We start from the raw sequence: 17,960 nt of genomic DNA on the forward strand, positions 1-17,960 counted from the left end.
TGGGTCCTGTGAGTCCACATCAAATATGCTCCTAAATAATACCAGTGCTGCAGTTCCACAGGTCACTACACTTGAGTGGCACCTCAGAATCCCCTGAGAACCTTTGGAAAAACACCCAAGCTTGAGCTGTGTTCCTAGGAGTTTCTAATTTAATTGGTCTGGAGGTAAACCTTTTTTGAAGGGGTCCAGGTGATTCTAATGTGCAGCCAGCATTAAGAATCTGAATGCAGTTAGAGAAAAAAAAATGGGTATTTTGAGAGGTTTTCAACAAAAGTTGGGAAATAACAGTGTATGGTCCTCAATGTCTTGGGCCTAATTTTGGAGTTAGACTACACACATGGATGTACAACTGTTAATGATTCATATACAACACACCTGCTCAGAGGCACGTGGCTTGAGGGCCCTTTTGAAGGCTAGTAGAATCTCCTGGTGTGTGTGTGTGTTTGAGAAGGTGAATGTGTGCTGGTGGGGAAGGGAATGGACAAGACAAGAGGAGTGACACATTCCCTCCAGACAGTGGACCATCTGATTTTTCCCTGAAGTCTCTGTCCTGGTGCCACATTTACAGGGGGCACCATTTCGTGAGTCCACTGTAGGTGAGCCCCGTGCTGGCCACTTTCCACATATCAGGCCATTTTGTGGATGTGGGAACTAAGGGTCAGACACCTGGCTAACCAGACATAGGTGGTGAAGTTAGGATGTCAAATAGTGTCATCTCATCATTGACGATTGTTTGATGATAGATCTCCAAACCATTTGACCATGTTTTAAGTTTTATTCTCATATGTTTTAGCTTTTGAATACATCAGCCTAATTAGGTAAAGGTAACAATTGTAATTCTCTGTTATTTCTCTTGGTTTATCAATCTTCATCTTTCTTTTCCTAATTTCCTGTGAGTAGATCTATTGATATTTTTAGGTCACATTGTGGTCATCTTTTCAGAGGTAGGATATCATTAACAATTTTCAGTTGTGGGTCTAGGAATCTATGTCTAATATCTTCCATATACAGGAGTCCTTGTCATTATGGCTAAATAATGACTGACTCAGAAATCTTTGATGCATAACCTTCCCTGGGACTTTGGGTACTCTGAATCATTGCAGTACTTTTCGCTGCCCTCTTGGCTCTGCCCACTCGAAAGGGGCCTGGTTACCCTAAACCAAATATTAGCTCTTCTCTAGAACCAGAGCTCTGAATCTTAGTTGTTAACTGAAGTTCTAGCCCATGAGCTTGAGCCTACCATGACTTCTCTCTCTTTTAGTTCATTCATTCATTCATTTAAGTACTTATTGTGAACTCATGTAGAGGGAATTGTGTTAGACACTGGGGATAAAATGGCTAATAAGACAGAATTGAAACAGGTGTTGTGGCACCTGCCTGTGATCCCAGAAGCTCTGGAGGCTGAGGCAGGAGGATCATCGAGTGATCAAAGCCAGCCTCAGCAACCTTGTCTCTAAATAAAATACAAAATGTGGCTCAGAGGTCGAGTGCCCCTGAGTTCAATCCCTAGTACCCCCCACCCACCAAAAAAAAAAAAAAAAAAGACAGAGTTGAAACATAGAGCATCTCTCCAACAGCTGGCAGTAATGATGCTTTATGAGGGCCAGTCTCAAGATTCTGACCACATCTGTTTGACTTCCAAGTTGGACCACTGCTGAGATCCTTTGGCACCATGCTTCACACACTGGAAGGGACCTCATGCCACCAACAGTTGTTTGGACCATGATTATGTTTACAGAGAGTTTAGACACTTGGACCACCACTTTAGACACTTGGACCACCTGGCCACCTCTATTGACAGCAGCCAGACCGGTTCTCCCCAGTACCATCTCACCTGTGGAGCAGCTCCATGCTGGGTAATGTTCTCCTCTTTCTGTCGTAAGTCCTGGGATGCCAATACACATCACATTATTGGTTTGTTTGTGCCTCCCATGTGTATTTCTTGTCTATGGGGACTCTTCAGTGTTTAATTTTTTGTTCCTAAAATTGTCTTGGAACTGAGTTGCCCACATTACAATGCCAACCAACTATTTGAATTAAAATAACATCTTTCAGAGCTGGTTTGGATTTTCCTTCCAGTATTCTCTAAACTCAAATAAATGGGACATTCTTAGAAACATCCTGTATTTTTCTAACTATTCTCTCACATTGAAATAAATAAACAAGCTTTTAAATCCATTTCTGGCAGTTCCAACACTATATCTGCCCCCAAATCTTCTCCCTGGGTCTAAAATATGGTTGTCTCCATAAGGTATAAAAATTATTCAAGTAATACCAATATTCTTCAAATTATTTTATGAAATAAAAAAAGGAGCACTTCCAAACTCATTGTGTGAGGCCAATATCATCCTGATTCCAAAACCAGGCAAAAACACATCAAAGAAACAAAAATTCAGACCAATATCTCTAATGAACATAGATGCAAAAATTCTCAATAAAATTCTAGCAAATTGAATACAAACACATATCAAAATGATAGTGCACCACAATCTTGCAACCCAGGGATGCAAGGATGGTTCAACATAGGGAAATCAGTAATTGTAATTCATCACATCAATAGACTTAAAGATAAGAATCATATAATCATCTCAATAGATGCAGGAAAAGCATTTGACATCATACAGCACCCCTTCATGTTCAAAACACTATAAAAACTAGGGACAACAAAACATATCTCAACATCATAAAAGCTATCTGTGCTAAGCCCCAGGACAACATCATTCTAAATGGAGAAAAATTGAAAGCATTCCCTCTGAAAACTGAAACAAGACAGGAATGCCCTCTTTCACCACTTCTGTTTAACATAGTTCTTGAAACACTGCCCAGAGCAATTAGACAGATGAAAGAAATTAAAGGGATACGGATAACACTATTTACCGATGATATGATTCTATATCTAGAAGAACCAAAGAATTCCACCAGAAATTTTCTAGAACTGGTAAATGAATTCAGCAAAGTATCAGTTTATAAAATCAATACCCATAAGTCAAAGGTATTTCTGTACGTCAGTGACAAATCCTCTGGCACCATGCTTCACACACTGAAAAGGAAATGAGGAAAACTTCCTCATTTACAATAGCCTCAAAAAAAAAATACTTGGGAATCAACTTAATGAAAGAGGTGAAAGACTTCTACAAGGAAAACTACAAAATGCTAAAGAAAAATTAAAGAAAGACCTTAGAAATGGAAAAATATACCTTGTTCTTGGATAGGCAGAATTAATATTGTCAAAATGATCATACTACCAAAAGCACTATACAGATTCAATGCAACACCAATCAAAATTCCAATGACACTCCTCATAAACAGAAAAAGCAATCATGAAATTCATCTGGAAAACTAAAAGACCCAGAATAGCTAAAGCAATAAGAGTGAGGCAGGTGTCATCACTATACCAGACCTTAAACTATACTACAGAGAAATAGTAACAAAAACAGCATGGTATTGGCACCAAAATAGACCTCTAGACCAATGGTATAGAATAGAGGACACAGAGACAAACCCACAAAATTACAGTTATCTTATATTAGACAAAGGTGCCAAAAACATACATTGAAGATAAGATAGCCTCTTCAACAAATGGTGCTGGGAAAACTGGAAATCCATATGCAATAAAATGAAATTAAACCCCTCTCACCATGCACAAAACTCAACTCAAAGTGAATCAAGGACCTAGGAATTAAACCATAGACATTGAGCCTAATGGAAGAAAAAGTTGGCCCCAATATCTATCATGTGGGATTAGGCCCCAATTTACTTAATAAGAGTCCTATAGCTCAAAAATTAAAATTAAGAATCAATAAATGGGATGGATTCAAATTCAAAAGCTTCTCAGCAAAAGAAACAATCCGTGATGTGAATAGAGGTCCTACATTTTGTGAACAAATTTTTACCACATGCACATCAGATAGAGCTCTAATCTCTAGGATATATAAAGAACTCAAAATCTTAACAACAAAAAATCAAATAACCCAATTAATAAATGGGCCAAGAATTGAACAGACACTTCTCAGAAGAGGATATACAATTAATCAACAAATATATAAAAAAGGTTCAACATCTCTAGCAATTAGAGAAATGCAAATCAAAACTACTCTAAGATTTCATCTCATTCCAGTCAGAATGGCAGCTGTTAAGAATACAACAACAATAAGTGTTGGCAAGGATGTGGGGGAAAAGGCACACTCATACATTGCTGGTGGGACTGCAAATTGGTGCAGCCAAAATGGAAAGCAGTATGGAGATTCCTTGGAAAACTGGGAATGGAACCACCCAGCTATTCGTCTCCTCGGTTTATACCCAAAGAACTTAAAAACAGTATACTATAGAGACCCAGTCACATCAATGTTTATAGCAGTACAATTCATAATAGTTAAACTGGGGAACCAACCTAGATGCCCTTCAGTAGATGAATGGATAAAGAAAATGTGGTATATATACACAATGAAATTTTACTCAGCAATAAGAGAGAATAAAATCATGGCATTTGCAGGTAAATGGATGGAGTTAGAGAATATAATACTAAGTGAAGTTAGCCAATCCCAAAAAACCAAATGCCGAATGTTTTCTCTGATATAAGAATGATGATTCATAATGGGGTTTTGGGGGCACATGGGAGGATTAGAAGAACTCTAGATAGGGTAAAGGGATAAGAGATGGGGCAAAGGGGTGAGAGGGTAAGGGAGGGGCATCGAAGTAGAAAAGATGGTGGAATGAGATGGACATCATTACCTTATGTATATGTATGAAGACTCAAATGGTGTGACTATACTTTGTATACAATCAGAGATATGAAAAATTGTGTTCTATATGTGTAATATGAAATGTAATGCATTCTGCTGTCATATATAACAAATTAAAATAAAAATTAATAAAAAATTATTCAGATAATTCATGTACTAATCCATGGCTCTAAGAAAAGAGTCCTGTGGTACTTCAATATAGAAAACAGGTTCCATAATTACATTTTCATCTTTGCCTCTCTGACTCAAACTAGGGGTGTATGAATATTGTCATAAAATTGTAAAGATTCCATTGTTCTCTAGACTAATTTGGGGCTCTCAATCAGTCTATAAGAAATCTCAAGGAGATAGTCCATTTTTTCATTCTGCTATTTCCTTAGCCCTCCACTGTCCCTTTTGTTCCCCTGGAACATAATTCTTTCTGCCATTCCTGGCTCCCTCCAAAGATGTTTTGGTGCATGATCCTTGCCATTTCTACCTGGCATCCCTAGAACCTTCCTCAGCAGGTGGATATGTCCATTCTCACCTTGAAATCCCAATCCCCAGAATCCCGTTTTGAATTCCTAGAGAACCCCAGAAAGCACATAGAGACAAAATAAACTAACCATTTAGTTCTATTATCTTTTTCTCTGATGTTATCTAACATTTTATAACTTTCCTATTTTCAGACTCTGAAAATTTTTTTTTTGGCACAGAAGACCCTTCTTAGCTGTGCCATGTTTACCTGTAACTTCTCTTTTGTTCACCTGTCCCATGTGCCCTCCTCTACTCTCATTTCCAAATATTTATCACTATTTGTAATTTTCAAGTATGGCCTGGTCTCCTCTGCTGTGGTTTCCTTGTAAGGCTATTCCTTTTCCTGAACTTACTACTTTTTATTTTCCTGGCTATCTCCTGATCATTTGCTAAGATTTCAAGTGTCCTTCCCTCTTAGAAGTTACCCCCAAATAATTCCCTTCTCTGGGCCTCATGCCTAAATGCTTCTAGCACTCACCACATTGTGTTGGTTTGTTTGTGCCTCCCATGTGTGCTTCTTGTCTATGGGGAGACTTTTCAATATTTAATTTTAGTTCCTAGCTCATCCATCATCATCACTGGATAAGTGTCTGTTGAGCACATCAACGACTGGCCAGATATAAAAGCCTTTGGAATAGCCAGGTACCATATCCATGGCTAGATCTGTGTCCAACACAGAAGGATTTAAGAAGAGGCATTTAAAAGTTCTACTTCGAAAAGTTCCATTACATTAATGAGCAAACCAAACTTTTTAAAAACTTTAAGCTGTTGAAACAGCTTTTTCAAAGGCAGTTATGAAATATTCATGATGCTTACTTCTTTTTGATCTGTCTATATCAACCCCTGAACAATTTGACAATGTTTATGAATTACTCATCAAAGTACAATGTGTTCAGCATATTTTCAAGTTCATCCATCAACAGGGTGATACTGGAGAACTTTCCATTTTTCTAGCTGTGTTAAGTTAGAGTCAAAATTCACAAATATTTACTGCATGCCTACTGTGTGTTAGAAAATTTCGTGTCCTATTTTATTTAATTCTCTTTTATCTTGTGAAGCATTCATTAATTTATTTTTTGAGATGGGGTCTCACTGTGTTGCCAAGGTTAGACTCAAAACCCTGGGCTCAAGAGATCCCTCTGACTCAGCCTACCAAATAGATGGAACTACAGGTTCACTATGGCTAGAGATAACAAAGTATTTTTGTTTATTCATAATTTAAAAGTGAGAAGACCGAGGCTCAGAAAGGACAAATGATCAGCCATAAAACAGAGAGTGTTAGGGTCCGTAAACAAGCCAAGATGGCGCCTGGCATTTTGCCAGAGGGAGTGGTTTGCGAAGTAACGCCATCAAGCCATTAAGATGACAGAGATTCCTTAATGACCGACTGCTGTATCTAGTTTATGTTAATAAAGTTAAGCTGTGTGTAATCATTAAGATGATGATTCCTTATTGGTTAACCACTATGTCTAGTTTATGTTAATTAAGATAAGCTGTGTGTAATTAGTTATGTATATATACCCCTACTGTCCTACAATAAATGGCTCCCACTCCTGCTGTATCAATCTTCACAAGTTCCTCTTCACCCCTCGGTTAGTTTGCTGCAGCCAGACTGTGGCAAGAGAGATTAGAGGTAAATCTCATTTTCTCCACCTCTGAGATCAGCAAATGTACCTTTCTCTAATCATCAAGGCTGACCCTCTGCACTATAAGATAGGAAATTCTGGGAGTCAAGACATGTTCTCTTATTCTGGGCCAAAAATGTCAAAGAAATGGTGTATATCAGAGGCCTTCAGATATGTGGCTTACTGGCTCTATAGCTCAGTCATACAGGATATACAACTTGTACAAATTTTTCTGTCCCAGGAGTTTAAAACAAGCCCTGGAAAAATCTTTTCTTGTCAGTCAAGTGAACACTAGATAATAAGAGAGGAGAATATTGATGGCTGATTAGCTATTTTTAGTGTGTCAGTGTTATCTACAGGGATTAAGGGGAAACAACAGTTCCATCTACAGCATTAACTGGTTATACACACTTGCAGAATTTTGTCAGATGGTAATTTTCATCTCCCACTCATTAGATTACTTGAAAATATTGCTTTGGAAAAAGCTTGGTCTTTTGGATTCACAGACTGAATTTTGCTTACTAATATGTGACCTCACACAAGTTGCTGAACTTTGATGGGCCTTAAATTCCTTAGTCGTAAAAATAGAAGAAACTGGTGTATAGATGAGTGGTAGAGTGTGTGTTTAACATGTGAGAAACTCTGGATTCAATCCTCAGCACCTCATCCCCAAAATGGAGAATAATACATTCTACATAGGGTCACTGAGTTAAATTAGATAATGTTTGCAAAGTGTTTAGCACAATGCATGCCAATTAGTAAATGCTTACAAATGATGGTTAATGTTATTACAAGTAAAGTGTTAACAATGCTTGGTACACAGTAGGCCCAAAAAGTGTTAAGTATTGGTAATATTGTGGCTACTGCTATTTCAAGAGGCAATAATGAAGCATTTTGTGAAAGTTTTTTTTGTGTGTGTGTGTGTGTGTGTGTGTGTGTGTTCAGCACTAGGAATAGAAGCCAGGGCCTCATGCATGCTAGGTAAGTGCTTTACACTAAACTATACAATTAGCCCCATTGAAAATACATTTTAAAATATTTTGTAGTTGTAGATGGACAGAATACCTTTGTTTTATTTGTTAATTTTTATGTGGTGCTAAGGATTGAACCAAGTGCCTCACATATGCAAGGCAAGTGTTCTGCTACTGAGCTCCACTCAGCCTGGAAATATATTTTTGAAGCAGGGGAAAGAGGTGAATTGGAGATTCCTTTGCTCTGAAAAGTACACCCTGTTTCTCAAAATGTGAGCATGATTGAATTAAAATATATGAAATACTTGTTTAATTGCAGCTTCCCACACCAACCCCAGATCTACTGAAAGGGAATTTTTAAGAGTGGGTTCTGGATTGCCACATTTTAAACCAGCTCCCTGGTGATTATTAACTAAAGTTTAAGAACAATTAATGTACAGCATCCTAACATACCAGCTCTCAGGATTTGCACTTCTAATTATTATCAAGGATTTGGGCAGTGGTTGGACTGAGAAGGGCACACGTTTCTACTTTCTCAGAGGGATCACAGAATTCTTACTCCCATTCCTTTACATTCTTCCAGAGAAAGCTCTCTTTGCATCTTGTACCATTCTTCCTAGTCAGTTTCCACACTGGCTCTGTGGATTCCCTCCTAAACAAGTTTCTTTCTTTGCACCTGCATATTCAGACCAACTACAGCTCTACTTTTTAAAAAGTTAACATTTTTAAAACTGAGGTTATGTAATGTGTTAGCTTGTAGGTAAAAGTTCTATTTTGACATTTTCAAAGAAGATGCTGAAATTGTCATTCAAATTTTAATAGCTTTTAAACATTAAACATCAAAAGGTTTTTCCCATTTATGTCTCCCTTTGACCCTCACTGTTTTCCCTGCATGTCAGACAGGTAGTGTGCCAACCTAAGCAATAAGGTCTGAAGGAAGCACATGTCACACCATGATGTGAAAACCTAATCATCATACTATGAACCACAGAAGGATCTGACTCTTATTTTATTCCTCCCAGCAGCTAGTCTACACCCAAGAATAAAAACAAACAAAACAACAAAAACTCAGCATAGAAGTCTTTACTTGAGACTCAGATTTTCAAAATTCAGAAATGTGTTAGCTTCTCAGTAGATGAGTAAAGTGAAAATAAATTTAATTAATTAATTTTTTTTAGTTATAGATGGACACAATACCTTTATTTAATTTATTTATTTCTATGTGGTGCTGAAGATTGAACCCAGTGCCTCATACCTGCTAGGAAGTGCTCTACCACAGAGCAACAACCCTGGCCCTGAAAATGAATTTTCTCAGCAGCAGAAATTTCATTCTAGTCTGCATGATGTGACATCGTTTGGGGGACAGCGTTCACAGGCCTAGCCAATACTGTGGCCTATATCCTACTGTTGAGTTGTCTCTTTTCCAACTGCTTACCCACTTTATATTCCTCTGACACAGCCTCAAAAAGGACAGAGAGAAAAGAGTATTTTCAACAGATGCTGAGTCCATAACGATGACATACATAGTGATACTCAACACCCAGGGATTCACATACACTTGCCAATCCAAAGCCAATTTTTCTTCATAATGGCAAACTTTTCAGATATCCAAAGGTTTCACGGTGATTATCAGACAATTCAACACAAAAGCTGCTCCTGTTCTTTGCTGCATCCCTATTGGGCTTTCCATTCATCCAGAATGACAAGGTCATCATAGTGCTTTACAACCAATTTTAAGATTTCTCTTGAACATTAAAGTCACACTTGGAATCAGGTGACATTGCAAAACCCTTTTTGAAAGTCATTACTCCCATCCGACCCCACCCTGTCAGAATGACAGGGTTACATTCAGAATACAGACCAACACAGTAAGTGGGAAGTTGAACTTGTAGGATTTGATTTGGTCACATGATAATTTCAACAAATCTTGACTTTGGGAATGGGAGACAGCCATATGCAATTTGATAGACTGCCAATCTCAGATACATTATGCATTATACCATATGTCACTGACTTCAAGGATGATTTTTGAACCAGTTCATTTTGAATGCCACTTATGAAAGATCACATCTTTGACATTTGATATGACTGATGATTAGTCTCTGAGCTATAAAGCATTCCATTCCAGAGAAAGATGTGTATAGTGAAATAAAAATCTTTCCCCTGAAGAACTCTGCTTGGTTCTATTTTTCCTTTTCCAAACTTTTCATGATATTTTCAGTGTCCCAGATATGCTTATTCTGACACAGTCTTGATTGACATAGACTTTCACCCAAGGTTCTATCTAATCTGCAAATAAATTCTCCAGAATCAAGGGACATATTTCTATCTACAGTGAAAAGTAAAGCAAACCCAGTTTTCAGACCTGTCTGTACAAACTGTATAGTTACTCACTTCCAGGGATGAGGATACAAGGATATCTCTGCTGGGAGAAAATGATGTATTAGTATCTGGCAAGCAGGACATATATTTTGATGGGCCCCATTTTATTTGCAATTCAAAACTGGCAAATGTTCTTTTAAATATTAGTTCTGATGACTTGAAAAAAAAGACGTCGGAATTTTTTAAAAAGATATCAGAAGCTGTGGGCCCTCCTTCCCCTAGTTTGAGTGTCAATCAGAAAAGAACTTTCTCCCAAAATATAAATTGCTCTAAGTTACTGTGCTGTTTTAATTACAAATGATTATAAACCATCATTATAATATTTTATATTTTCTGGGGAGAGACAAATCGATTAAATTGTATTTGGCATAGCCATATCTGTGTGATTAATTTTCATGGAGAAATAGGGAAAGAGAAGCAGTGTGGTCTATCATTGCCTATTTTCATGTGGTGGACCTTTGAACTTATGGAAAATGTGGAGTCATTTCAAATGAGTGCTTTACATGGACAGCACCCAGTGACAGTATTTATACCAGACCACCTGGTGTAGGCATAAATTGCAACAGAGAGGTAGAAGAAATAACACTGTAATAATTGGGGGTTAATTTCAAACACAGGAAATAATTGTTTCCTTGTCACAAGAACTCCAATAATGTTTCTGGGATATTTTTGCTAGAGGGATATCAAAGATATTTAATTCAACAGTGAAATTTTATTGAGAGGAGACAGGCTGAGAGAAGTTATACAACTACTTATGATTTATTGATGGCAATGCTGGAGTGAGAAGCCAGATTCCTAGGGTTAGGCCAACATTTTCCCAACTGGCAGCTCTGAATAATTGGATTCCTCTACTGGAATCTGGCTTCACAGCTCTTAGGCGGGAAGAAAGGGAAAAATCTGGTTCCCTTAGGTTGTGTCCCAAAGATTGTATCCCATTCCACACATATGGTCAGAGGTGTGTGATTATGTAGTTACCCAAGACCATGTTTCTCTTGCAGTGGGCTGGAAGATGGGTTGACATTTGACCTGACTGGCTGGATATCCAGGCATCTGTACTGAAGATTCAGCTTTCTAATAGTTTGGTTACTTGAAAAAGGTGTGCACAGGGTGCTGGAATCAGAATCAAAGGACATATTCTTATGAATTTCTCAGAACCCTTTCTTATGGCTATTTAATAAGGGACATTTTAGTTGTCATTAGGATGAAAAGTGGAAAAGAAATTTAGCAAGGTTGAAATTAGCTGTGGGAAGAAATAAACAGCTCCCATGGCCTCTGAGAGTCCCATAGTAGGATGGTTTTCTTGAGAACTTTATTTACAACTCTCAGATGTTAAAACCAGCTGCTTACAAATATCTTTCATATCTTTCTCTACTCTCAAGGAACATGATCTAAATATGAATCATCACAGGCACCGAGATCTTGGCTAGAAAAATCTTCCTAGTGACACAGTATCCTCTTCCTTAAGAAGTGCCAGAGGAATTCTTTCCATTGCTTCTTCCTCAGAAGAGAGGCAATGGGGTGGAATGGAAAAAGCACAGGTTTTGGCGATAATTAGACTTGAGTTTTAATTTTGACTCAGCTGCTTAGTGATTGACCTGACAAGTAAATTAAACTCTCTGAGTCACAGTTTTCTCATCTAAAAATGGAGATAATGTTACCTACTTCAGAAGTTAGTGGCAAAAGTGTTTATAAAAATATATGTGAAAGGTTGAGGTTGTGGCTCAGTGGTAGAGTGCCTAGCACCTGTGAGGCACTGGGTCCGATCTTCAGCACCATATAAAAAATAAAAAATAAATAAAATAAAGGTATTGTGTCCATCTACAACTAAAATAAAAATTAAAAATATGGGTGAAGTACCCAAACAGTAGATTCTGAATAAAGCATAACTTGCAACTATAATTTTTTTTTAGGTTAGGCGTGGCTAACTAGAGCAGAGCACTGACTTCCTGTATCACAAAAGCTTTTGAGAGTTTATTGCCCTATGAATTCCTAACACTTGCCAGTGTTGGTATGTGTTGGGGGTGGAGGGCTGGATGAGAGCAGACAAAGCAAGACACTGGTTCTTATCTTTTTTACTAAAATTTTAGTACTTTGTAAAACCTTTTTCTTTCTCATTCCTTTGTTTCTCATTTGCCTTTTAATAGTATTTACTTTTCAAATAAAAATAGTACATTAATACATTCTTGTTAGGAAATGTGAACAGAAGCACCCCTGTCATTCCTTTTTTCTGACTAGGGGTGAATCAAAATAGCTGCTGCTATAGAGATGAAATGCTAGCAAGTAAACAGTCAAGGCTGGCTCTTCCTGTGAGAAGTCAAAATTGTCTTAAGTATTCTTGTGGGTTCATTTTTCCATATGAAGGTTAGAAGCAGTTTTTCAAGTTTTGTCAAAAGTCCTTTGGGATTTTGATTTGAGTTACATCGAATTATAAGTTGATTTTAAGAGAATTAGCACCATTAAAATGTTGAATATTTTCCATTACAAGCAGAGTTTTTCTCCAAATTTTCTAGTTTGTTTTTATTAAAAAAGCTCTTCAGTAATTTTTTTGGTTTAATTTAAAAATTAAAATTAAATGTGAATATACATAAAGACCATGAGATTTTTTTTCCTATGTACTTTGTAGTTCTTTTGCTATTAGAAGTGGAATCATTATCTATTAATTTATAAATAAGATATTTTAAAAATAGCAAAATTAATTTTGATATTAACAGCTTTTTTATAATAGTATGTTTACTTTATATCTAGCCACATGACTAAATTCTTTGTTAGTTCCAATAGTTTTATGGTTGTTGCTTAGGAATTTCTAGGTGGGCAAACACATTGGGCAAATGGGGCAGATTATTTCTTCCATTCAAAGTTGTATACCTTATGTCTTCTTTTGTTGTGGTTCCTGTGGTGTTGGCCAGATTTTCCAGTAGTAGGTTGATGAACAGTGATATAGATCCTTCTTACTTTATTATTCTTAATTTATTATTCAGTAATTCTTCCTTACTTTAGTGAGAATGCTTCTGTTTTTCCCCACTAGGTATCATTTCAACATAAATTTCTAGTAGATAATTTTTATGTGATAAGAAAAGTTTTCTTCTGTTCTGAATTTGTGAATTTTAAAAAATCAGGTTGTGCTTTTACCTTTATTAAATGTTTTCCCAGCATCTATTGAGATCGCCATGAATTGTCCTCATCTGACCTGGTAACCATCCTACTTACATTCATGGGATATATCCTATTTGATCACACTATATTCTGTGTACTGTCAGAGTCAACTAATATCTTATTTTGGATGTTTGGTCTTGTTCCCATCCCCAAGATATCTATTATATATTTGTGAATATTCTAAAATCTGAAAAATCCCAAATCTAAAACTTTGAGATATAATTCACCTTCTACTTATGGCTAATATTTGACAATTCAAATGGGAAATAAAGGGAGGCCCCTTTATCCTCCTTTCTTTACATTTGCATTGTTGTATGTATATTTCATCTACATAATTAACACCACCGCAGGAATGTAATGGTTTTTCTTTCCATAGTCACACGTTTTAAGCAAAGTAAGAGGAAAAAATAGTCTACTTACCTAGATATTTATATTCTTTATTCATCGACACATTCCCTTGGTGTGTGTCATGTGTGTCATTTTCCTTCCACCTGAAGAATTTCATTTGGTGTTATTTAAAGATAGGTAGGCTACCAACAACTTCCCTTAGTTTCCTGTCTCAAAATGTCTTTATTTGCCTTCATCCTCAAAAGGTGTTTTCATGAAATATGGAATTCTGGGTAGTCTATCGTTTTCTCCCAGCACTTTATTCATCTGTCTTGTGCCCTATACCTAAAGTTTTATTTGTCTCTGGTTGATCGCAAGCTGTATTTATCGAGCTTGCTCCTTTTCATGATTTCCCTGACATTCTCTGACTCTCAAGGGCCCCCTTTTCGTGGTCTTTTGATAGGAAGCTGGTGTTTTAGCCTCTCTATGTTCTTACATATTTCTCATAACTGGGTCTGCCTCAGTAGAAGAGGGTAGAGAGAAAAGAGAAAGAAAACAAGTAAGAGAGATTCCCCAATACTCTCCAGAGCACAGGGACTCCCTTTTCAATTCCTCTGGTAATGAAGGAGTTTCTCGGAGTGCAGGTGCCTGCAAACTCACCACTGCTGCTGCTGTTGCAGTTTCATGACTTGCCATCAGGTAAGGCCAGGGGCTTAATGAAAGAAAGAGAAAAGGTACACTTAAGATCCTGCAGGGTTCCCCACCTGGTCCTCTGGCTAGAAGAAGAGAGCCTGTCTGGAGCTTTTCTGTTCCCTCCTGCTATGCAGTTCCAGGATTTGGGTTGCCCTAGAGTCTAGGTTAGGAGTTATATGTAGAAAAATAAGAAACAGGAAACTCACTCCTGTACTGATTGTTCTATGAGTTTTGAGGAAGAGATAGAATGGAAGAATTTTACTCATTTTAGTCAAAGCCAGAATTCTGTGAGATCAAAATTTGAATAATCTAATTTCCCTGATTACATATGGTGATGAAAGATTGCTAGTGCCACAGAGGCTTGCCAAAGCATATGAAAACTCTTGGAGAAAGGTAACAGAAGTCTAGGCTCAACTTACTAAATTTTTCATTTATAATATCTGGTACTGAATAAAATATAATCAGACATAGTTCCAGAATCCACAGAGCACTGTCAGTTGTCTGTAAATTTTATTCTTTGAATTTGGTAGACAAGGTTGGAAAGAAGTTGGCGGGGAGCTGCTGGGGTCTCTGCAACACTGGAGGGCATAGCCTGCCCACTCGATAGTAGTGGAGAAGAAGCTGGCTTTGCCAGCTGTGACTTTTAAAGCTGAGGCTGGCAGGCATCTCCAGCTTGATTAACTGCTAACACCAAAACAGGCTTTCTTAGCTTCAGAGGCCTGAAGCTTACATATTCCCCACCTGCCAGAAGAAGTGTAGAAACTCTGATTTCAGTATCTGCTAATATAGGAATTTCATACCTTTTCAGGCAAGTATATTATTTTAAATAATTTGGTAAAAGATTAATTGTAATATTTTCTGTCTGCTGTTTAAGTAAATGTTTATTTTCTTTATAGTAATATGAATAATCACATCATATAATCTGATTTATAAAAAATGTAACTACTATAATCTGTAAATTTCTTTACTCCCTAAATTGAGAGACATCTATATTTAGATTCCTGTAGATAAAACTTCAAGTGATGGACATGTGCCATGTATGTAGTTGCTTCCTCCTCAAGGGAACTTATACTTCATCTGCTTTACCATCTCTATTTCTTACTACTTTATTACTTATAGAGGGCTTATTTATTATCTAAACAAGAGAAAAGCCTGAGACAAAATATTTTATTTATTCAATAAACAACACAGGTAGTTGCAGCTATAAAGTAAACCTGCCACAATTATAGCACTAGAGAGGGGTACAGTACTCTTCAGTTAAGGTTATGGATCCTTTGCATGGAATGAACCCTTCTGTGAACTTTTTTTTTTAGAGTTCCCTTAGGAGTTGCTCTTCATACACAAATGTGTGATCAGACACAAACACAGTAGAGGGCGCCGCAGCATAACACAAGAGCCCTGGGGCCTCCAAATAGCTCCGTGATTATTGGGCCTTTGCTCAATTCTTACCCTTATGGTTTTCTTTCTTTCTTTTGTACCAGGGATTGAACTTAGGTGCACTGGACCACTGAGCCATATCCCCAGCTCTATTTTTTGTATTTTATTTAGAGACACTGAGTTGCTCAGCACCTCGCTGTTGCCAATGCTGGCTTTGAACTCGCAATCCTCCTGTCTCAGCCTCCTGAGCCTCTGGGATTACAGGTGTGCACCACTGAACCTGGCACACTTATGATTTCTTGACCAGCACCTAGAGACTGTTTATAATGTACAAAGCATATTGATATGCAAAGATGAATTTGACTCAGTTCCTGCTTGAAAGAAGCTTATCTGCAGTCAAGTAGAGGAGATGAATGTGTATGTTAACTAACTAAAATAACAACAGCTTACTTTCCACAATGTTTTGGGCACCATGCTTAGGGCTTGGCCTTTATTATCTCAACTCTTCAAACTAAGAGTGCTTCTAATTAGGTATTATTGATAAGTCTAGCATCATATCGAGAAGTGCAATAGTAGAAGAATGAGAATGCTTGGGAAGAAATAAGAATCTACCTAAGGAAGTTAATAGAAAGGAAGGGGGAGGTGGCATTAACTATTTACCTGTTTGCTTTTTCCTCATCTGTGAGCTAGTGGGGTGCACATACTATCTTGTTCAGTTTCAAACCTCAGTGCCCAGCCTCAATAAATACCTGATAGATAGATAAACAATGTTTGAGCTGGATCTTCAATGGTGAGTAGATTTTCATGAGACAGAAAACAAAACAAAACAAGACAAACAGACAAAAATATCACCCCCTCCCTCAGGCCTACTAAGCAGAGGGTGCATCCTAACAAAGCCATTGAGATAGGATGTGAGAGTCAGAGAATATCAAGTAGTTTGAATTAAATAGATTGAATGAAGTGGGGGAAGAAGCTGGTTGGTTTCTCAGCAATCGCATAACAAATATCCTAAATGGAGTGGCTTAAACAACAAGCACTTAAAATTGCTTATGAGTGTACAGGATAGCTGGGGGTGAGGGTTCTACTGATCTGGGGCAGACCTGATTTTAGCTGGACTTGGTCATAGATATGCAGTGATGTGGTGGGTAGTGTGGGGCTGGTTTGCTTAGGATGTGTGGTGGTTGACTGATGTTGGCTGGGTGGATAGAAGCAATGGAGCCATGTGTCTTTCAACATTGACTATGACAGCCCTGGCTTGTTCACGTGGCAGTGCAAGGGTTCCACAGAGGTGGGTAGATATGGGCAAGGCCTCTTGAGATGTGGCTTGGACGTGGTACTTTCTCTTTCTGCCACATTCTACTAGCCAAGGAAAGTCACAACCTGGCTTAAATTCAAGGTTGGGGGGATGGACTACATCCCTTGATATGAGGAGCTACCAAGTCAAAATTGTAAACATGGGGTGCAGGGAGGGGAGCAGGCTTGGAGACATGTTTGGTTTCAAGCTATTTTAGTTGAGGTCGCATACGGTTATGGTTTGGATCTGAAATATCCCCCAAAGTCTTATGTATTGAAGGCTTGGTCCCCGATGCAACAATATTCAGAGGTGGAGCTTTTCAGAAATGATCATATCATGAGGGCTTTGACCAGTGATTAATCAATTCAGTGAATTAATAATTTGAATGGACTAGTAGGAGGTTATAGAAACTATAGGCAGGTGGTGTATAGGTCAGAGGGTTGCGGATGTAGATATAGATCAGTGGTAGAATGCTTGCCCTTGGGGACTGTATCTTATTCTTGGTCTCTTCCTCCTGGCTGCCATGTGTTAAGAAGCTTTCCTCTACTCGATCCGATCCTTCCACCATCATGTTTCTGCTTCAGAGACAGTTGACTGACCCTCTGAAACCATAAGCCAAGATAACTCTTTCCTCCTCTAAGTTATTTTTGTCAGGCATTTTGATCACAGCAACAGAAAGTTGACTAACACGGATACCAGAGGGTTATCACCATCTGAATGCCAAGTATGCACTTTATTTTGTAGGAATCGGAAGCTCTCAAAGGCCTGACATAGGTTTGCATTTTCAAAAGATCTCTCTGGCAGTGGCATGATAAAAAGTTCAGAGGGAGAAAGCTCGAAGGCAAAGTTCCTTTGAGGAGCCTAACGCAACTGTACAAGA

At 37.9% G+C, this 17,960-nt stretch overlaps 1 non-coding gene across 1 annotated transcript; it reads right to left on the minus strand.

Annotated features, from left to right (window-relative positions):
• Positions 1 to 8,747: 8,747 nt before the first annotated feature.
• LOC125614010 lies at positions 8,748 to 8,851 on the minus strand. The gene has a single exon (XR_007344654.1). It is a non-coding gene; the product is annotated as a small nucleolar RNA U13 (small nucleolar RNA).
• Positions 8,852 to 17,960: the final 9,109 nt, after the last annotated feature.

The sequence above is a fragment of the Marmota marmota genome, unplaced genomic scaffold, assembly GCF_001458135.2.
Source record: "Marmota marmota marmota unplaced genomic scaffold, marMar, whole genome shotgun sequence".
In the NCBI taxonomy this organism is placed as follows: Eukaryota; Metazoa; Chordata; class Mammalia; order Rodentia; family Sciuridae; genus Marmota; species Marmota marmota.